At 34.9% G+C, this 23432-nt stretch overlaps 1 pseudogene across 3 annotated transcripts; it reads left to right on the top strand.

Moving 5' to 3' along the window:
• The first annotated feature begins 19235 nt into the window (after positions 1-19235).
• LOC149237725 (pentatricopeptide repeat-containing protein At1g11290, chloroplastic pseudogene) lies at positions 19236-22751 on the top strand (annotated as a pseudogene). 3 transcript variants are annotated; one of them, XR_016246312.1, is made up of 2 exons: positions 19236-19494; positions 20079-22751. The product of XR_016246312.1 is annotated as a pentatricopeptide repeat-containing protein At1g11290, chloroplastic pseudogene, transcript variant X2 (transcript). The 3 variants fall into 3 exon arrangements; XR_016246313.1 differs by lacking the exon at positions 19236-19494 and adding an exon at positions 19521-19645; XR_016246311.1 differs by lacking the exon at positions 19236-19494 and having other exon boundaries at positions 19702-22751.
• The last annotated feature ends 681 nt before the right edge of the window (positions 22752-23432 follow it).

The raw sequence follows: 23432 nt of genomic DNA, 5'->3' as shown, positions 1-23432 counted from the left end.
TGTGCTCAAGAGAAAGAGGCAATCAAGGCAGGGTGCGTGGCACAAGTCCAAAGGATGAAGGGGAAACCTTCAGGCTTCCCAAGTTCACTATGCACTCAAGGGAGAGGAGGGTGAAAGGCACACTCCTAAAGGCTGAAGGATGAAGGATTCAAGTCTTTGGGGTGTGCGCATGCAGCCAAGTGGCCTAGGAGGGTGCATGGCACAGGTCTAAATGTTGAAGGGTGAAGATTTGTGCCTTCGGAGTGCCCCCTTGCACTCAAAGGGTCAAGGGACCACATGGCACATTGTGGAAGGATGAAGGGTTGAGCTTGATGCCTTTGGGGTGTACTCATTTGTTTAAGGAGGGTGCACTTATTTGAGTCGAAGGAGTGCGCTCAAAGGAAGACTTAGTTTCTTGAAGGGCGCAATTCGGAACAAGGAAAGGGAAATGGATTAAGGAGTGTTTTTTTCACTCTTGGAAGGTGCATGACACACTTTCAAACAATGAAGGATTCCCTATCAAGGCATCAGAGTGCGCTCATGCACTCTTGCCTTGATGGGTTTTCTTTGCAACTGAGTATGGGATATAGGGCGATGGGTGAACATGATGAGTTTAGACATCAAACTATGTGCAACACATACCAACTCATCAAGAAAACTTAGACAATATTTAACAATGATATGTATACATCAAAATGCCACTTTGCATGCATTCCCCAAGTACAACAGGTGAAGTGTGTATGATTGCGACCAAAAAATATCGTTTTACAAAAACAAAGATGTTACAATCAAGAAATGCAATAAAGATGTTATAATCAATGCGGTGACCCTTGAGAACATTCCAAAACACTTGAAACATTTACAATGACATGAGACGACACTTGACGATCAAGGCGACACTAGATATGACAATAATAGTAGGCTCCAAAATTCAAATGTAGTGAAATGTTTGGAGGGTGTTGTAGCAACGACATCACACCCAAATATTATGGCCCTTATAATGTGTTATAGATGATTATAAGTATGTCTTGCAAATTATAGTTTCCTCCATCTTCATGTGTACACCAAATCTTATATGTTTCTTTCTTAAAGAAGGTGATTAGTGACAAAATCCATTCCAAACTATTTTACCAAAGATTAATGAAAAATGAAAAATGATACTAGAACTAGAACTAGAAACAATCCTTGAAATAATGGCGAAATAGTTGGGAAATCAAATAATTACCAAGTGCCTAATCAAATGGAACAACCTACCATTGGAAGAGCTGACATGGAAAGATGATTTATTCATTCAAAAACACATATAATTAGTCAAGTGTTGCGGACAACAATTGTTTCAATGGGCGGGGGCATGTTAATCATAAAACCCCTTATTAAGTAGTAAATATTGCATTATTACATTTTCATTTTTATATTAGTAGCTCAATCAAAACATTTTATTATACCCTTATATTATTATTGTACCCTTGGTCTTCTATATATACACTAAGGAGACCTAGTCTTAGGATCATCTCATCTTGCCTTATGCGTAGTATTCATTGTAAATGAAGGTTTCCCCTTTGAAATGCACTGCATTCATTTCCTTTTTATCATTTTCAAGAAATTTTCTTCATAACAACACATTGGTGGATTACATCCCTAGTAAATCCAATGGTATAAATTAATACACCACACCCAAGAGGATTTGAAACTAGCACCTATTAGCATAAAACTATCCAAAATACTAATAATATTAATGATAACTGGTTGAGTAACTATTTTGGCTTCCTCAAAAAACAACATATTTAAATTGATTTTATTATATGTAATATCATTTCTCTTACTCCTAATTAAAAATAAAATTTCAATAAAAATAAGCAAACATACATAATGAAATTCAACATTCCATGGTACTTTATCTCGTTAGAGAGTTTCCTTCTAGGAGATGGTATGTGAAGAGAGAAATTATAAAACATTGAGACCTAATACTAAATGTATTTAGCAAAAGGATAAAACAAAGAGACATACTTAAGGGAATTAGGTTAATTCTAAAAAGGACAATGAGGTAGGAGGTGAAGCAAACAATAATTTGTAACTAACATTCCCAAAGATAAGAGACCAACTAAAAAATAATTTCAGAATTTAGGTAATAGTTTCCATGCACTTTAAAAGTCTAAATCATTGTGTTGCTTACTTAAACGTAACCCACCTTACCTACCTTGTTTATAAGTTCATGATAGAAATTAATACAAATGCATTTTTTTAATCTTTAAAACTATTCAACAAGATAGACAAAAGTTACACTCTTAGCTTATATAAAGCGAGTTTGTAATTAACTCCTTGAATATATCTAAAGCCAATGTATTAGACTTTAAAATCTAAACCTTTCATGGAAAGAAATAACTAACGTGGAGGCCGATATCCAAAATGTTCTTAGCTTCCCTCCTAATGGATCTCAATGTTGAAAACCATGAATGGGAGTTTCACATAAATGAACACCCACTGAATTCAAAGATTAGGTGTAAAAGTTGGTGAAAGAGATTCCCAAGCAATGAAATATCATAATTATAAGTTAAAGATCATAAAATGAAATTTTATCTTGGATTGTGTTAGTCTTCGTATATTTTTGAATGCATTACCTTTGAAGGCATAACTCTTTAGTTAATGGTTATTAATTGTATGATATTTTAATGATGTTGAATTTTATGTTATTTTAATATCTTGAATTATAAATGCATATTGGTATGTGTTTTTTATTTGATCTAAAAGCAATTATAATTAACAATTTCAACATTAAAGGAAACATTCCTTAGTCTATCTTTTTTTAAAGCTAGTTTTCTCCCATTGAAAGCATGATTATGATTAGGTATCTTATGTATTAGAAGAAACTATGCAACATGGAAGTGAAAAGGTATCCTAAAATTGCTTCTAACTCAAGCAAAAACCCCACCCTAAAATTGCTTCTAACTCAAGCAAAAACCCCACCTCCGGCTCAAGTGAGGCTGACATAAGGATACCCAGTCTTGGCTAGACCATTGGGGGGTAAAGGAGAAGCTCATTTTGAACAATAAAGATAATATTAAAAATATTACTACTTCCAAATTTAAGGATAACTTGTGGGATGATAAGGAATTAGAGGGAAAAAGGAAGCTAAGGTATTATAAGGAGGTGATCACCCCAATCTTGAAAACCATAATTATCTTTCTATCTTGACCAATGCTAAGAAGAAAATGAACATTTCCAAGATAAGAACTAATTCTCATGAGATTCAAAGTGAAACCGGGCATTGGTCTATTTCCAAAAGACCTTGGGACGAAAGACTTTGTCACCTTTTCCATATTGAGAGGGTTGAAGATGAAACACACTTTCTCTTAGATTGCCTAGCTCTTACTCATGTATGTTCAATATTTTCAAAATCTTTGCCACACTACCAACCTTCTTGACTTATTAAGTTAGCAAAACTATGATGATCTAGGTACGCAAGCTCTCTCCCATTTTTTTTATAATAAAAATGAAGTGTTAAAGAATCTCAAATAATATGTTACTTTCTTAAGGTTTGATAGACTATGTTACTTTCTTAAGGTTTGATAGACCATATTAGTCTTAGTGGACATTAATCATCATCATTAACATTATCATTTTTAAAAGGAAAATATTTTCCTTTATATTTATGTATTAGACATTTTAAGAAAAATATGATATTGTTTTCAATTTTTTTTTAATAACAATATAATTAACTTCACATTTAAATATTTAATATTAATCACAATAAATCTAATGATAGTTGATCCTAAAACTTATGTGAATTTTCACATAGAACTATTTAAGAATCAAATTAACTTTTGGACCTATTTATTATAAATAATATAATTTTAAGGATGGTGAGATTAATATTATATTTTATGATTAATGTTATTTTTAAATGTTTAATTACATCCATTTTAACTTTGGATTTAATAAGTGTTGAGAAGAATCAAATATTTTAAAATGTAATTTTTTTTGATACAAAATTTGACGAAAGGTTTGCATGTCGAGAGATTTGATTCCTCTTGGTATTGAGTAGATCTGGAGTTAAAATGAATCTATGTTGATTCTTAATAATATTATTTGTATTACGTTGATAGGCGTGTCTATTTTAGAATGGGGGTTCCAAAATTTTAATTTAATTATCAATAATTATTAAGAGGATGAAATTCCATGAAATATCCTAGAATATTCGTAGTAGTATACATAGATCAAAGGTTAATATTTATCTCCAAAGTAATTATGCGCTTTCTACCATTTTAATTGAATTGATTAACTAAAAAAATATCATATAAATACCAATCATGGAATTTTGGGCATGTGGTATTGGTAAGCCGTGGTATTGGTCCATTGTATTGCACCAAAGCCTATTTTACAAGTTGATAATATATATGGTAAAGTGTGGTGAATCTCCATGATTAAGAATCTTATTACATGTTTTTTTTAAATGTATATATATGTTTAAATCATATATTAATTCGTTTTATAATAATAATAATTATTATTATTAATGGAAGGGAAGCCTACCATCTCGTTGTCGCCCCTCGTTTTAAAGAGGAGAGGATGGCATGACTATCCCATCACATGCACTCACACATGTAAATAATCTTCACATCCTATCGCATTAAGATGGCAGTTGTCATTCATGTCATGATCCCTTGGACCTTCTACCATGGCTCCATGTTTTCCTATAGTGTTGGCATTATGACAAGTTGGCATTGATGTCAACTCTTGATGATAATATCGTTGTTACTGATTGTTGCTTATGTCTAAGGTTGCATTATTGTTGTGACAAGGTTGTAGGGTTATCTCATGTGATGATGTGGTTGGCAAAATATTGTTGACCTAGTCATTTTAACTCATTTTCTAGAATAAGCTTAGCATTTGTTAGCTCATGATTAACCTCTCCATTAATTGATGACTTGACTTAATCCTGCAGGGTATAAATGCAATTTTTATTAAAACCATGGTTGGTTATTGAAAATATAAACGCAATTGTTACTTGATCCGGTCCAAGAAAATATAAATGCATTGATAATAAATGGAAATGGTGCAAGAGGTTGTACATTGCTTTGGTTCATTTATTAAAGTACATGCCACAATGGGTAAATATTTTCCATGAAATGATTTGGTCTAAGTTTGATCATTTAAACGTGTTTCGAGGTCATCTTGATATACAATCAAATATTACCATTAGATCTTGCCCATGGTAACCATGAACCAACATAATCTAATCAATCCTTCGAACACTGTAAATATAGTGTAATCGAACACTTGAGGTGTGCATTATGGAGATTAATCACACTATCTACTTTGGCACAGGCACCCAACCTTTCAATTTTTGAATGTCTTTGTCTTGGCATAGGATCTCAATTTATTGAATGTTCGAAATCTTTTGGTTTTTAACTGAAGGGTGAACAAATTTCTAAAATCAACGTTAGTTGGGCCCTTTGTTTCTTAGTGCCGGACTAATCCGGCCGACCACAATTGGGAACTTTATTTTTCGATGTGGGACCAGTCAGGTTGACCTCAGTTGATCCCTTTGTCTTTTAATGTGGGACTAGTCGAGTTGGCCTTATTGAGGCCCTTTTTTTAGTCGACCAATCGAGTCGATCTCAGTTGGACGCTTTTTTTGTTCCAGTGTGGGATTAGTCAGCCTTGACCCTAGTTGGGTCTATTACTTGTTGTTCGAACTAAGCCATAGTCAGTCTCGATTCGCCAACCTCAGTGAAGATGTAAATAAAAAATGTATATTTTGGCGTTGAAAGATTTGCGCCTGATGATCTTGGCCAAAATAATTTGGTATGTATTCATTAGACTCAACATGATCTCGACCTTCAGAGGCTATGGAGGTCAATCATTATGTTTGATATCCATTGCATGGATTGAACGTATATATGAATTATGCAAGGTGATTTTAACACCCGTGTGAGGCAGAGATGGACCAGTGTGTAGATATGTTGTGTAATTTTCCCATGACGTCTACAATTGTTGGACACACAATGTGTAAGTGCAGGGGTTGTATTGGAATACATTTTTACAGTTTTTTTGAGTTGTACGCCACTACTACTTTGAAATCAGAATATTTTTTGTAGCATAGATCAATGACAGAGTATCTTATGCATTCATAGAATATATGGGAAACTGAGGTAATAAAGTTATGGTTGCAGGAAATGCTCCGTTGGGCATATATGTCTATGATATGATGTATGAGAAAAACACTGATAATCGGTTGTGGAATTGATGTCATGTTGTTGTTGTTGTCATGTATCTCTATCTATTCACTGAATAGTATGAGATTTTTTTTTTTATAGACTCATTATATTGCAGAAAGTTTGAGTGTATTGATGAGAAGAGGCTTTGTATTTTGTTATTGAGCAGAAAAATATCAAGTGGGTCAAGTTTGAAAATTGAATGAAATGTGGCCTACATGAATTCAATTTGTTGCAGGTGGATCCAGTTTGAAACATTCTAAAATCAGGTCCACAAGAAGTCTGAGGGTTGGAGCCTTCAATAAGGGAGTGGTAGCTTCCTTCTAGTGGTCCCTAGAGAACTTGATCAAGGATTAGTGGCTTCCTTCCAGTGGTAGTTGGAGGAGGTGGTGGCCTCTAACAGGTAGGAGCCTACACAGTAGTAAAAGAATGCACTAGTGTAAGATGTAAAAGATGATTTTCTAAATATTAATAAAAGAAGAAAAAGACAATAACAACAGTGGTTTTTCCCAGTTGGGTTTTCCACCTAAAATCTAGTGTCTCTATGTGATGTTGTGTATGCTAACTTATTGATGTGTTGTACTTTCATGGTTCACATGCATTTATGATTTACATGTGTTAGATTTGCCATCATAATGTGGTGTTAGATAAATTATGATTTAGTTAACATTGTAAAGAAGAGTTTAAACTAAGTAAAATTTTATTCATCATGAAATAATGATTCACCCCCCTCTCAGTATTTCTAACATATAGGATTAATGGTGTTTCCTAGCCATAGGTGGGATATTTCCACCATAACGTTGCCTTTGTGGACCTTCTAGTGCATGAAGATCCTAGTCCCCAAGGTGTTGACCTTCATTGTACACCCTTTTGATAGTAATTCAAGCTTCGAGTTGGGAAGTAGTTGAAGTGGTGGTTAGTTCTGGGCTTTTGGAAGCGGTTGCAGTGGGGGTCAGCTCCGCAATTGATGGAATTTGGAGTAGAAGAGCTTCTCACGCATGGTACCTCAACACTTAGTAGGTCGTTATTCTTGAGGTAAATATTTCTATGTCTAATCTTAGCAAAAAATTTAGCATGTTTGTTTATGTATGGTGGAATTTTGTTTTCAGTCTGTAAGGCATCTCAAGAATGTGGAAACTTCTTTGAATGACATGGTTTTTATGGTTAGTTGACATTGCCTAGAGCTACCTTCTTTACGCCCCTTCTCTACCATTGTTAGCCCATCCCTTCCCTAGATCAACTTGGAAGAAGGGGGTGAAGAATCTTTTGATTTTGTCCTAGCTTTTGTTGGTTTGCCTTAATTTTTTTTCCCCTCTACTGGGGGTTCTCTCTCACCAGGCCTATTTTTCCTTTAAGCGTTATGCCCCGCCAAGCATATGCACTCTCGTCAGGGGTCTAGAGGTTGAGGCTCTCAGGGCAAGCCTTGGGCTCAGATGCAAGTTTAGATCATTGTGGTTATCTTCTATTCACCTACTCCATCAAAAATCCAAAAGAAAATATGTCAGTTAGAAGCCTTAACCACTAAAGACCACCAAGCCTACTTTGGCTTCAAAATCTGAGCAACAGTAGTTAGGTAGGTTCCATACCCTGGCCATACTAGGGGAGGATGGAGCCAATACCTCAATTCCATCACCCTCCAATAGAAAATGAAGACGCACTTGAGCAGGGGACCCAAAGAAAAGTATGAGAACCATAATGAAAGTATTGCATGCCTCAATGAGATCCAACGAGTTCAATGCCACCAGCACTCCCACTTAGTCAACATCGATGCCTAGTTGGCACACATAGAAGGGCACCTGCAACATAGTCTCGAGCCTCCAGCACCAGCAGGAAAAAGCGCCTAGGATCCAGCCCCAGTAACATCCTCTAATAATTGATATTAACCCATCATTTTTAGCTTTTTTTTTACTTTCAAGAAAATAGTTTCTTTTAGAAGATGTATAGCTAGTTGTGGCTGGAAATCAATACAATGCATTTTTGTCATAATATATGTCAGCAACTTAAATGCAAGATAGTAATATTTTTGGATGGTTTTGGATGATATGCAGTAGATCTAACTATTGGTAGTCTAGTTTCCCTTGTGGCAGACCATGAGGTGTTCAAGACTAATATTGAAATCTGGTTTTGTATGGAAGTTATTTTAAGGCAATAGAAAACTTAACCAACAAAATAATAATAATAATAAAGTTATAAGTTAATTAATTTTTATGTGTGTGCGTGTGTTGGCAATGTGAGATGTATCATTAGGTAAGTGTTTTGATGCCTATCAATGTTTATCATCCATTTAATTTATGTGGTTGCACTAGTTTATACAAATTTCACATCTATATATATGTGTGTGTGGGGAAATTTTCTTTGACATGTTTTATAATTTTTTAAATTGATACTTATAGCATTGATTTTATATATAGGCTAAAAAAAAAAATTAATAATAAATATTAAGCTTTTATATATTTAGTAATTAAATTTAAATATAAAATTCTATAAATATGAATCATAATTTTAATTCATGTGATAAAATGCATCTTAATCTATAACTATTACTTATATTTTATATTTTTATATATAAAAATATTATTATTTTTAATTATATGTTATTAATTAAATTACTAAGTTTTTATATATTTATTAATTATATGTTTTGCGGTTACAAATATGAATTATTATTATTTAAATTCATGTGATATGCATTCTATACTCTCTTTTTGTCAAAAAATTGTTTGTAATTTTATTAATAAAACAAAAGTACAATATAATAATTTGAATTGAATTGATTTTTCCAATTAATATTTTTTATTGAAATGGGTTGTTATATTGTATTATTATTATTATTATTATTATTTGATTTAACATGTCACACCAACTTCTACCCGTATTGAGTTGTAAAGCACCTCTCGATGCGATAAGATAATAAAATTAATACACTGATTATTAAATTTAATCAAAATATTATCATAATATTACGCCATTATAATAATGTTTTGTAATACATCACATAAATAACAACCACAGGTTAAAAAGATCCTGCGATACATGATTTTGATATCATCAATAATGAGAGGATGTTCTCACATCAACTAGTGTACTCATATCCCAACAATAGCTTCAAATTGACATATCTTTTCGTGTAAGTAATGTTTTATAAACCCCTCTTGTCTCACAATTATTATGAAAGAAAGAGATTATTCACAACACACACCTAACACGAGTTTGTATGCACACATATGAAATAATTAGAGTAGTTATTATTGTTAAATGAGATCCCCATTATATGGATATTCCATTCTAGTAATAGCATGTAATAAATCACATAGATAACAACCGCAAGCAAGAGACAATCCACAAGGTAAGTCAATAATATAATTGATTTCGTTAGTATTACATTGAGGGAGGATGCTATCACATCAACCAAGGAGACGTACACAAAGTCAACATTTTACGAAGCAAAGCATCAATATTACTAATGATATATTTGGTCTTGCACCCTAAAGCCAGTTTGTAACAAGGCATGAAACTAATAACATTGGTGAAGTGAGGAGGTATGTGGTATGTCAACCTAAATATTAACATTATAAATTGAACTTCCAAATTAACAAAGATTTTGATGTTAGTAAGAAAAAAGTAGAGTAGTTGAGAATGTTTTCACATCCATTCAAGGACTTTAACTCCCAAATAAGATTTTAAAGTGACAAAGGTTTTGGTGCAAGTAATGTAAAGAGTATATTAATTACTAATGTGGACCAATGGCCCACCATAATGACATACCACTATAGTAATAGTTTTTTTAATGAATTACATGGTTAATTCATTAATCATGCAATGAGATAATTTATAATATATTATATAGATAACAACCACAAGTAAGTGATATAATGAGGATGGATATTATCATATCAAGTTAGTGACTTATATCCTAAAGCCAACGTTTAAATTGACAAATATTTTGGCATAGGTAATACGTCATAAACCCTCTTTGTTTCACGTAAGTCATATGTTCGACTCTTCCTCACATACCTAAGACGCATGGCAAAAGAAAAGAAATTGTTAACATGAAGTGAGATATATGCCAATAAAGTAACGATTTATAAGACATCACATAGGTAATAATCACAAGTTGAAAATTGGATCACAAGTTATGTTACATTTGCAATGTTAGTAGTACATTGAAGGAGGATTTTATTTGAGTCAATTTAACTTGTCCTTTAAAGTCAACTTCTATATTAGGCTTACGCAAAGTTTTTTACAAAGTTGACAATGTTGAAAATATTGAGAGGAGGGGGTGAATCAATATTTATTTACAATTGTTATATTATGCCTGTTAAGATCACTAGTTAAACCATAACAGAAGATGTAAAACAAGAAAATAATTTTATTAATGAAAATCTTGAGGACTCCAATCCTCTTGCAAACAATCAGTGATCCCGGTGGATATTGGTGGCCACCCTCCTATTCCACTTATACCCCCAACATTGTTTCCTTTTAGTTTCCTAATTTTCAACTTAGTTTCCTATTTCGACAATTTTCTATTTTTGGCCGTTTTTTGGGTCTAGAACTTCGAGAGCCGTTTTGAAGCCCTAAAAAATGTTTTTTGGGGAAACAGGAAATCATGTAACCCACATCAAACATTTGCAGTCGAAATTTTTCATCCTCAGGTAGACCTTTTTAAAGGACTATCATGCCCGCCAAATGAAGATTGTATGCCAAAGTTACAACCCCAGGAAGTTGACGTTCCAACTAACCAAGCGATGTCCATAAGCTTTTGGCGCTTCATTTCACAGGGTTAGGTTTTTGGATGTTTATGGTTTTCCATTGTTTCTTGATGATAAAAAGGATTGAGAGCCTCATTGTAACTCAGTTCAGAACGCATGTATCTGTCACATTTCTTCTCAGAGATAAGATACCATCGCCCAAGCTAGTTTATTTCCTTCCTACATGTAAACACTTTTCAACAATTGTTATTTATTAGTTGAAGTTTGGTTTTGTTGTATCTCTAATCATGTTTTTGTTTAAATTTATATTTCATTTCTTTGCTTCATAAATATAGATCAATGGTATTAGAGCAGTTTACTTTTCTCTATGTTTTTGTGCATGTCCCCAGTGAGGTTGAGGTATAAGGAGTTGGGACTTGAACTAGTTGAACCCTTGAAAGACTAGCCTCGCCGACCTCGAAGGCCTCCCATTGCGAAAGAAAATAAAGACAAGGGAGCATGAGATCCTTTCAAGTTATTGCTCGAAGAGGCCCTCAGCAACAAAGGAACGAGATGATGGATAGTTTTTCCCAGATCCTTTGACAAGTATCAGTGGGTGAAGAATCTTCATCCAACAATCACTTCAGAGGCACCACCCCCTTTAAGGTACAAGTTAAATTGTACATTCCTATATTTGAAGGCCAGATAGATGCTTATTCTCTAGATAAATGGTTAAATATGTTGAAAGGATATTTTTCAATCCATAATTTTTCAGATAGGGAAAATATTACTTTTTCACTCCTTAAAGTTTCCCCCCATGTCAAGAACCAGTGGGAAAATTACTATGAACATATGGATGAGGAGGAACCCTTACTACTTTCAGTCACACCCTCTTGGAATTCTTTCTAAGATATCGTAAAGGAACAATATTACCTTTTTGGGAGCTATGAAGATAAGTACATAAAATGGGCCACACTACAAATGGAAAGGGACCAAGACATGATAGCGTTCACAAATATTTTTCATACCCTACCACGAAGCTGGGTATCAAGGATTCTGAGTAGCATCTAGTACTCAAGTACCATGGTTTTCTGTACAAATACATCTAAGCAAAAATGGAGTTCCTAGACATCACCTCGCTTGGCGTAACATCCCGATATGTTTTCAAGATCGCGCAAAAACTTAAATAGAAGAAGTGATACTTTGGATCTATGAATCTGAAGCAGGGAAAGGAACCTCCAAACCCTAGAACAAAGGAAAAATCCAAGGTGAAGTGACCTTGGACAACCCATTGAATCCACAAGCAAAGAATAACACCATGAATACAAAGAAGGACACAGGAAAGTGGTCTGAGTTCCACAAGAACCCCACCCACAACACGAATGAGTGTCACACCAAGTAGTCATTGGTGGCTAATCTAAAAGCTTCATGTGATACTCCCTCAGTCATCCCACATTTAGATGCCAAAGAAGAATTAATTATCTTATGTTGAGATATTACTTTTGTGTATAGGTGACTAGAATAAAAAGTTACCAATGTTTTCCTTAAAGCCTATGTGATTGTGTTCTCGTTTATAAGACAATTATACTACCAATTGATCTGGCTCTCAGATTCCTTATCGTGGACCATCATTTTTTCTTCCCACTCTTGTTTTGACAAATTAAGGATTGCTTTGTTGTTTCTTTTATTTTTTGACCCACCATTTCCTTCTGAAATGTGCACCACCCAAACCAAGCACAAGCTCTGGAAGAGAAAGGTTTGACACGAGAACCAAGATGGGTTAAATAGTTTTCATTGTTCATATGCTATAATTTTCAACTCCTTGGTCATTCATGCAACACAATAAATGGTCAACTACTTGGTTAACAATGACTCCTTACCTCAATGAAAATATCTCATACAATCTTGTCTATGTTTGATAATTACATTGACATTAATGACAATACTTCCCAACAATCTCCCCCTTTGTCATTGATGGAAACTCCCCTTGTGATAATACATCTCTTATTTTCATGCGTCTTTATCTTTCTCCCTCTTTGACATCAATGGAAAATGGGGTGCTCTATCCTATCATGCTCTCCCCATGTCACGATGTTCCCCCGTGCATCTAAAAATTGTACAACTCATCTGGTTAAATAAGAAACCATTGATCATTCCCAAAGCAACCAAATGTATAGAACTTGTCCTTACTATTGTTTTCTTCCTTTCACAAGAACTTTTTGAAGTAAATTGGCTCTCAACTGTCATATCAAATTGTATGGACATTGATAGAAGATTTCAACATAGGGCACTTATCATCCCATACATACCAACATCCCCATTAAGTGCCTTAAATGCCTTCATTCTAGTCATGTAACTTAGCACTATAAAAAAATATAAGCACATTGTTGTCTCGTATAATTAAATAATCAACACTATCAAATGGACATCTCAACATAGGTTTATGGCATTTCCTCAAAGTCATTTATTTTCTTCTTAATGCATATGCAACATGTCGATGATAATGTCTATCAGTTTATCTAAACTAGTCAAACTAGGATGTTGGTGCATCCAGATAAGATAACTTTATTGTTGTCTAATGAATGACCAGAGAAAAGTACATATTTCTTTGAGGTTAGTTCAGTAGCAACACTTTGGAACCATAGGGTTTTCTAGGGCCATTTGTTGGTTCAAGCCCTATGGAGGTATATGATATATACCACTGTCAAAAGGTAGAATGAGATTATGATTCTCCCATTGTTATCTTGCATGTGTACTCGCATAATGTGCATCTACACATGAATATTAGTTATTATCTTGATAGTAGTTTTACTCCATCTCCATAGTGATTAATTTTCCAGCATTACAAATTTCACCCTTACCAAATAGCTCATCATAAAGCTTATAAATCTGCTGCATATTGTTCTCTTTCATATATTATACAGACCATTAAATAAAGTAGAATATGTGATGACAAATAGCATGATATCTTTCATGATTATTTTATCTCACAATTTTGAGGTATTTTCCATATCGCCTTTGTGGAGTATTTCCCAAATTAAGTGCTTTTTCATCCTTTCATCATGGCAAGGCTACATAATAGTGATGAGCTCCCTTAATTTAGATTTGGATGATTTTCTATCTTTGGCTCCACTTGCTTTCTTCTCCAAACTTTTATAGGATTTTTAGATGAATATTGTTCGTTGATTACTTAGGAGCCCACTTCATGCCACTTCTGCAATCTCGTGCCATATGTCCAAAATTGTGACATCGATAGCATTCTACATTGAACCTGAATAGTGGTGTGGCTAACTATAATATCCATAGGGGGTTTTGTCTTGCCTGGTTGCAATCTTCCTTCTATGGTTTTGATTATAACCTTTCCAATCATCCTGCAGTATGCTTTATAATCTCTAGCTTTATGAACTAAATTAGTGCAAGAATAACAATAACCAGATAAAATTCTTATGTATTTGGATGAAGAGCATTCTCTTGATACATTTTTTAAGTTGTTCTACCTTGGAGTAGCCTTAGACCTTTGTTGATCCTTACTGCTACTTGCATTGGGTATGAATCCCTTGAAATTATCTGCATAGCTTCTTGGTGAAGTGGTTCTTCCAAACTCACCTTTCTTGCTTTCATTGGGACTAGAGCTCTGAAGGATATGGTTCTCAAATTTTACCTTGATTTTTATTTTAGGTGATTTAGGGCTTTCATCATCTTTGCATGAAGTCTCACCTATCTAGCCAAGACTTATTTTTTCAAATGGTGACCTTTGGCAGCTGAGGGTGTCATCTAATACCTATGTGCTCTTTAGATTCTTATGTAGCTTGTTGACTTCATTTCTCAAAGAGACAATCTCTTCTTCAAGTTTCTCACATTCTTCTTTTTCTTTCATCATTTGTATCTTCATTACTTCTTCTGCTTTCTTTGCTTCTTCTAGCTGAAATTTTAGGGAGTTGACTTCTTCTTCATGTCTCCTTTCTTGTTGATGCAATTTTGCTTCAAGATTGCTAAAGTCCTTAGATATTTCTTCTTCTTGGAGCCTTAGAAGAACAACTTATTCCTTTGTATGGTCAAGGTCTTGATTCTTTTCTTCAAGCTCTTTATTTTATTTTCTCAATATATTTATTTCTTCTAGAGCAGCCATTAGTTCTGCTTCAAGGTTTACTTCAACCTTTTCTTCAATGTCTTTTTCATCTTCATTGTCTTTCATGTTTTTGGTTCCTTCATCTACTTCCTTTGATTCATGATCATCCTTGTGCTCTTGTTCCACATGCTCTAGTTCTGATTGAGTAGGCACAAAGCTAGATTATTCATGGAGATTTTGTATTTTTTCCCAAAGTATTTTAGCTAAAGAACATTAATTGACCTTACATTTTACAGAATCTGATAGACCACTCAATATTTCTTTTGTCACTTTTATATTGTATTATTTTGACTCATCTGTAGTTGTGTCTCTAGTAACAACTGATTCCCATACTTCACATCCAATAGCCACATAAAATAAGCACATTCTAGAGCTCCATAATACATAGTTTATTCCATCGAATGACAGAGCTTTTCCAACTTGATTTACTTCTATTTTCATGATTGAGGAGGAGATATCTTCAGAAGATTTGGATCCTTTCCTTATTGAATTTTCCATTTGTAATTTTAGGATATACCTTCTAGCTATTAGGATGCGCTTGAAGGTACTGGATCTAATACGAATTGTTGGAAACACTCCCGGGGGGGGTGGTGAATCAATATTTCTTTACAACTTGCTATATTATGCCAGTCAAGTTCACTAGTTAAACTATATCAAAATATGTAAAACAAGAAAATAATTTTATTATTGAAAATGAATAGGACTCCAATCCTCTTGCAAATAATCAAGCTCCAACCTATACAATAAAATTCTAACTCCTTCAAGGCTCCAATCCTATATAAGGACTCCAATCCTCAAATATCAATCTAAGCTCCAACCTCTTATGAGGAATCCAATCCTCTAGGGCTCCAACCTTCAATTTACTTCAATCCTTCAAGGTGGTTCAATATTGCTTCAAGACTTCCAAAGGATTCTTCAACAAGTCTATAAAGTGGTCTCCAACAAAAAATCCAATAATTCTTCAAGGACTGCTCCAACAATTTTTTAAGGGGTCTTCAATATCAACTTCAACAAGTTCTTAGATCAAATTCCTCTTTACAACAAGGGGTCTCCAAAAAATGCTTCTACGAATGTATTCAAGGGGTCTTCAAGATCAGCGTCAACAAATTCTCGAAATCAACTTCAAGTCTGCTATACACTGCTTCAAACGTCTTCAATAACTACCCTAAAACATTTTTAATTACTGCTGAAGAACCATGCTTCAAAATGTTGCATCACGAACTCTTCAGGATCAATTTCAGTATGCTCTCCATGGTCTGCTATAAGTTTGTCTAAAACGGTGCTCTAATTCTGCTTTAAGTTCAACTCAAATCAACTTTACACAAGCTCCAAGATCTGTTCTAGAAATCCTTCAAAATTTTCTCATACTATTATCAAAGTCTTCTTCATATTGTCATTACAAGAAGCACTAGAAAGTCTTCAATAAAATTCTCCAAAGGTGTTTCTACAATATGTTCTATAGTTGCTTGAAGGTTTGCTCCAAAAACCCTTAATACTACTCCAAAGGACTTCAATAATGTCCACAAGGAGTTATTCCACAGTTCTCAAAAACTTTGCTTCAAAAATGGCTTCAAAAACTACTTCAATGTCATCAAGATTTTTTATCTACAAGTCTGCTTCAAATGTTTTTAGGTCTGGTTCATGATATTCTTTAAGGTCTTCTCCAAAGTCTCCTTCGGGATGTCACTACAGTCTTCTTTAATTTTGCTCTAAATTTTAGCTTGGATAGTCACTAGGTCTTAAAAAAGTCACAAGGAGAAGGATTGAGTTATGTTTCTTAACAGGCCAAGGTATGTCACTATACCACAGGTCAAATGTTGACATAGAGGGTCGAATCATAGAGATTACAAAGGGCCGAAATACAGAGGTTATAGTGGGTTGAATCACAAAGGTTACAAAGGGTCAAAATACAAAGGTCTAATTCAAAATCCAAGCCAAGACACCTGTTCCTAGAGGGCCAAAATTTATTCACTAAGGGTAATAAATCCAGCAAAAGAAAAATCTTCAAAACTGAATAAATATCCACCCACAAATCTTGAAGCAAAAACAAAGATGTGAATGTCAAATTATTCCTTGTCTTTTCCACTACGTTCATGAGCTATGAACTTGTCTTTATGCCTTGTATCCAAAATCTTTCTTCTCTTGTTCTTCTGGACCGAGTTAGATCACCAAATGAGGAAGTCACATAGTTTATTTCTACTAATTTGTCATGTCTCTGAATAGACACGTCTTTGTGGATGGAGGGTCGACCTGACCATATATTGGAGTCGTCCTGTAGATGAAAAATTTTCAACATCAATTGCAGGCGCTAAGGAGGGCCACCCAAAGTTAAAGCCTTAAATAAAAAATGGTAGTATCATTTCTTCAGCTAAATAATACCTGTCAGCTATACAAGGGAATAAACCACACCCCAAAAACATCATGCAAAGACCACAATGTATTATTCTGAGATCCATGGGAAAACATAACTACCACACTCCCTCATTCATCCCACATTTGGATGCCAAAGAAGCATTAATTCTCCTCCGCTAAGATATTACTTTTGTGTATAGATGACTCTAATAGAAAGTCACTATTTTTTTCCTTAAATCCTTCGTGATTGTGTTCTCATCTATAAGAAAGTTCTGTTACAAATTGAACTGGCTCTCAGAGTGCTTATCCTAGACCATCATTTTGTCTTCTCACTCTTCTTTTGAAAAAAATTAAGGATTGCTTTGTTGTTTCTTCTATTGTTTGACCCACCATTTCCTTCTCATTTGTGCACCACCCAAGCCAAGCACAAACTCTAGAAGAGAAAGGTTTGAGAGAAGAACCAAGATGGGTTAAATAGTTTGCATTATTCATACGTTATAATTTTCAACTCCTTAGTCATTCATGCAACACAATGAATGGTCAATTACTTGGTCAACAATAACTCCTTACATCAATGACAATATCTCATGATCATGCTTATGCTTCATAATTACTTTGGCATCAATGGTAATATTACCCAATAGACAAGCTAGCAATAAACAATATGTAGAATACCTACATGAAACCCTAACAAGTTATTTACTTGAAATTTTTTGTATATATGTACAGTTTCCCTTGTCTTCCTTGTTACATTAAAGCTCTTAATACTAAATAACTAAATATTTGTCTATTTGGAATTATGGCTAAGTGAAGATAACTTAGTAGGAAATATGAGAAAAAAATTGAAAAAACCTCATTGCAATAAGACATCCAATTAACCAAACAATCATAAAAAGAGATGATTGAATTTCAAATAATAAGAAAATAAAAATTTAATTTATTAGTGTAAAACATTGAAGTGTTGTGCACAATATTTGGTAAAGCAAAAACTAATACAATCAAAGGCAAGGTGTAATAATATCAATGTGATAAAAATGAGAAAGTTAAAAAATGAGCAAGCTCAATAATCCTAACTAAGCAAAGCCCCACTTTAATTCATTTAGTTTAAAAAAAAAATTGATGATGATGATTAACATCCCACTAAAACTAAAACTAGCTTAGATCCATTTTAACTTAAGATATACCAAGTGCGGGATCAAACCTCTCCCTTGAGGTACAAACCTCTTTTACAGTAAAAAGAGATTTGATATCTCTAAGTGCTTGGTAGATTTGGAGTTAAGATGGATCTAAATTGGTTTAATTATTGGCCTTTAAATAGGCCACATTAGAGAAGAATACCATGGGAAAAAACCATGGACTAGAGAATTTTATGTATTTTATTTTGTTTTTAATTTAATTTATTTTTGTTTTATTTTGACTGAGTCAAAATATTAAACATTACAATATCTCCCATACTGAGCTAGAGAATCACATCTAAAAGGTAAGAGATTACTTGGAATTTTTTAGAATGTTACTTTTTTGTTCGAAAAAAAATTTAAAAAGTTTAAAAAGTATTCCAAAATTGCTATAATTTTATTAAGTTAAAAGGTCAAGAAGATTAGCAATGTGGCAAATATTCTGAAATTTAAATTTAATTTGAATATTAACTGGCAATTTAAAAGAAAGTGATTTTCATGTTCTACCTTCTTAGTGTTATAAATAAAAAAACTCTTTAATTCATGAAAATTAACTCATAATTATAAAACTCATAAAAAAATTATTTTTATTTATTTTTAATTTTTTTTTTTAATAATTAAAGGAGAGAAATTTTTTGACAAAATTTCATAATTATATTTCCACCACTGCGCTATGGAACTAGTGAAACAACCGCTGAACTCGACCACTCAGACCAAAGGTGAGCCCTCCAAGAAACAAGAGGACTCTTACATAAGGTAGGCTTTCATTGAATTGGAGCGCCGTCCCTGGCTTATAGAGGACTATGATGATCCACTTTTGTTCCTAGCCCTGCAAGAGTAGGCCCGAAAGGAGAAAAGTGAGATCAACAAGATCTTAGGAGAGATGACTCAACCAACTCCACCCAAATCTGACCAGGACAAGGTCCTCCGATATGACAAAACCCCAGCTCTGAGAGGTTCCCACTTACTTATTACTCTGTTGTCCTAGTTTCTGCTATGTTCATTTTGGTTTTGTTATCATATAGTCCATGTTTCGCACCTGACTCTCCAGGAGACCATATACTTTCCCTGATCTCTCCCGGAGACCATATAATTTCTGAATCATAGGTGGATGCTCTCTTCTCAGTTTCCTATTTTTTTTTGTACCGTTGTTAACACTCAGACTCAGTTTTAAGGGAGACCAGTCAGTTTCCCTTTCATAGATAACGGTTTCCACAAGGTTCCACTGTTTATATTTTACATAGTCACAAAAACAACTCCAATTTTTCAAGTTCGTAATCTACATACATTTCTAATAATATAAAAAAATTTACTTGTCCTTTAAAAAAAAATACCTTCCATAAAATTACTAACCAATCTTATAAAAAAATATAGTGATATCATCCACTTTTTAACAACCAGTATTCTTCTCACGAGTGAAATGGTGAAATGATGTGTAATTTGGTGTCTTCCAATTCATAATCCCGTTTCATTTTTCCATGTGTCTCTTCACTCACAGAACTCCTTACAAGCTCAAATTTACTTTGCGAGGTATTTGCAGCATCACAGCCTGGCACATACACTACAAAAACTTCACTGTTGCCGCTGCTGCAGTTGAATCTCAGGCATCGCAAGCCAACGCTCAATGGAGGGAATCAGGTACATCAATCGATACAAATACATGCGCCTATCTTTTGAATTCCTGTACCAATGTAAAAACAGTCAGTCAAGTTCATGCCCGCATCGTCATAGGAGGATTGGAGCACAACACTTTCCTCGGAACAAAGCTTGTGCACAAGTATTCCATGTGGGGGAGAATGGAGGATGCCCAACTGGTTTTTCAGAAGATAAACAAACAGAATATTTTCTTATGGAATGTGATGATCAGAGGGTATGCCAGCATTGGGTATTGCAGAGAATCACTTGAATTCTATTGCCAAATGCAGAGGGAAGGCTTCCAACCTGACAATTTCACATTTCCCTTTGTGATCAAGGCGTGTGCTGGCTTATCGGCTCTGCAAGAGGGAAAAGCGATACATGATCATATTGTTAGGACTGGTTTTCAGTGGGATGTTTTTGTGGCAAACTCCCTTGTAACATTATATTCCCAGTGTGGGAGTGTAGATGTTGCCCGCCATGTGTTTGACAAAATGCCTGAAAGAGATTTGGTCTCGTGGAATGCAATGATTGATGGGTATGCGCAGAATGATTATGGTGACCAGGCCTTGATACTCTTTCATCAAATGCAAATGGCAGGCGTGAAACCTGATCCAGTAACTATTGTGAATGTGCTTTCGGCTTGTATCAAAGTAGCAGGTCTGTGTGAAAGAATGTGGATACACAGTTGCATAATCAGAAGCGGATTTGAGGCTGATGTCTTTGTGCAGAATTCTCTTGTGACCATGTATGCCAAATGTGGGAGATTAGAGATTGCAAGAGAATTATTCAACAACATGTCTCATAGAAATGAGGTCTCTTGGAATGCAATGATTGCCGGATATGCCCAAAGTGGGCATGCTACTGAGGCCTTGAATATCTTTAATGAAATGCAATTAGCAGGCATGAAGCTGAACTCTTTCACCCTAGTAAGTGCTCTCCAAGCATGTGCACGTTCAGGAGCTCTGCAACAGGGTAAGTGGATTCACGAATACGTCCTTGAAAGGGGACTTGAATCAGATACATTTGTGCTGAATTCTTTACTAGATATGTATGCCAAATGCGGTTATATTGAAATTGCACAACAATTGTTCGACAAAATGTCTAAAAAAGATGTGGTCTCTTGGAGTGCGATGATTGCTGCGTGTGCCCAAACTGGGCATGCCGCTGAAGCCCTAACACTGTTTCATGACATGCAATTGGAAGATGTGATGCCTAACTCAATTACCATGGTAAATTTGCTCTTGGCATGTACCTACGTAGCAGCTTTGCAACAAGGAAAATCGATGCATTCTTACATTGTTAAAACTGGATTCGAATCTAATGTTATTGTGGGGACTGCTTTGATAGACATGTATGCCAAATGTGGGTGTGTGGAGATTGCACGGAGTTTTTTTGATAAAATGACTGAAAGAAACGTGGTCTCATGGAGTGTAATGATTGCTGGTTATGGAATGCATGGGCATGGTGAGGATGCCCTTTCTATTTTTCAACAAATGCAAGAGGCAGGCATGAAGCCAAACCACATCACTTTTGTTTCTATTTTGTATGCATGCAGTCATGCAGGCCTGGTCAATGAGGGCTGGGAATACTTTCATTGTATGATTCGAGATTATTGCATTACACCCACTGAGGAACACTGTGCATGCATGGTTGACCTTCTTGGTCGTGCTGGGCATTTAGATGAAGCACAAGACTTTATTCAGAAGATGCCATTTCAACCTGGTGTTGGGGTGTGGGGAGCTTTACTTAGTGCATGTCGTATTCATTGCAATATTGAGCTAGGTGAACAGGTGGCAAAAAGACTTTTTGACTTAGAGCCTGAGAATGCTGGATGTTATGTACTATTATCAAACATTTATGCTACTGCCGGCAGGTGGGACGAAGTGGCAAAGCTGAGAACAGGAATGAAAGAGAAAGGTTTGAAAAAAACACCAGGATGCAGCTTGATTGAATTAAATAACAGGATACACAGATTCCTGGTCGGTGACATATCACATCCTCAATCAGACAAAATTTATGCTATGTTGGAGACCTTGGGCAAACAGATGAAGGACGCAGGATATATACCTATGACAGATTTTGTGCTACATGATGTGGAGGAGGAGGTGAAAGAAAGCATGCTCCACAGTCATAGCGAGAAGCTGGCAATTGCTTTTGGGCTACTTAACACAAGACCTGGCACCCCTATCTGGATCACTAAGAATCTCCGTGTGTGTGGTGACTGCCACAGTGCGACAAAGTTCATCTCCAGGATTGTCAATCGTGAGATTGTTGTGAGGGATGTAAATCGTTTCCATCATTTCAAGAACGGAATATGTTCTTGTGGGGATTATTGGTAATACTTAGTTTAAACAAGGCACAAGCGTAACTTTTCATAGATACAAAGTTTTTGCGTACCTTCCTTGGATTGGCGGCTAGTAATGGCTAGTGATTGCATCACAAAAGATCTCCTTGTCTGTGGTGTCTAACACAGTGCCTGAAAGTTCATCTTTGAGATTGTCAGCTATGAGATTATTGTGATGGATGTAAATCCCCATCATTTCAAGAATGGATTATGTTCTTGTGGGGATTACTAGTAATTGCTAGTTTAGAAAAGGCACAAAGCACAAATATTAATAGATGCAGTTGTTTTGCTCAGTTGCCTTCGAATGGCAGCTAGTAATGGCTAGTAACTGATTCACAAAGAATCTCAATCTATGTGGTTATTGGCACAGTTACATGTAGTTCATCTCTAATATTGTCAGTTGCAAGATTGTTGGGAGTGATGCAAAGGTACAAGTTTTAGTGTTCATAGTAACAATTTTTTTGCATACTTGCCGGGAAATGGCAACTGTGATACAGATGTTTGCTTGATCCTGTTATTATTCAGTTGTCAAAGAAGGCATATACCTTGTCTCCGGCTTGATGAACCACTGTATAATGTGATTAGCATAAACCAATGTTATTGTTCATTCTTCTATAGTCTTTGCATTAGCAGTGTATACTGTTAAGAACACCATACACTATTCTTCTGAAACAACTGCACTTCCGTAAATGAATGTTATAAGACCTTGATGTTTTATGCATTACACCAACGGAGTATAGTATCAAAATTCAGTCATACTGGAGGTTCCTGTACGAAATTCAGCTCCCGTGTGGTACGGCAAACTATCTCTATGGTATGAATATTGTACAGTCAACATATAGTTGAATTTACCATACCATATATGTGCCTATATAGTTTAATACAGCTGAGGTATGCCATAATGCATGGCTG

Source organism: Pinus tabuliformis, chromosome 8, assembly GCF_031772625.1.
Source record: "Pinus tabuliformis cultivar Carrire ecotype Pingquan chromosome 8, CPIR1, whole genome shotgun sequence".
Lineage (NCBI taxonomy): Eukaryota > Viridiplantae > Streptophyta > Pinopsida > Pinales > Pinaceae > Pinus > Pinus tabuliformis.
This window is presented reverse-complemented; position numbering and strand designations above follow the sequence as displayed.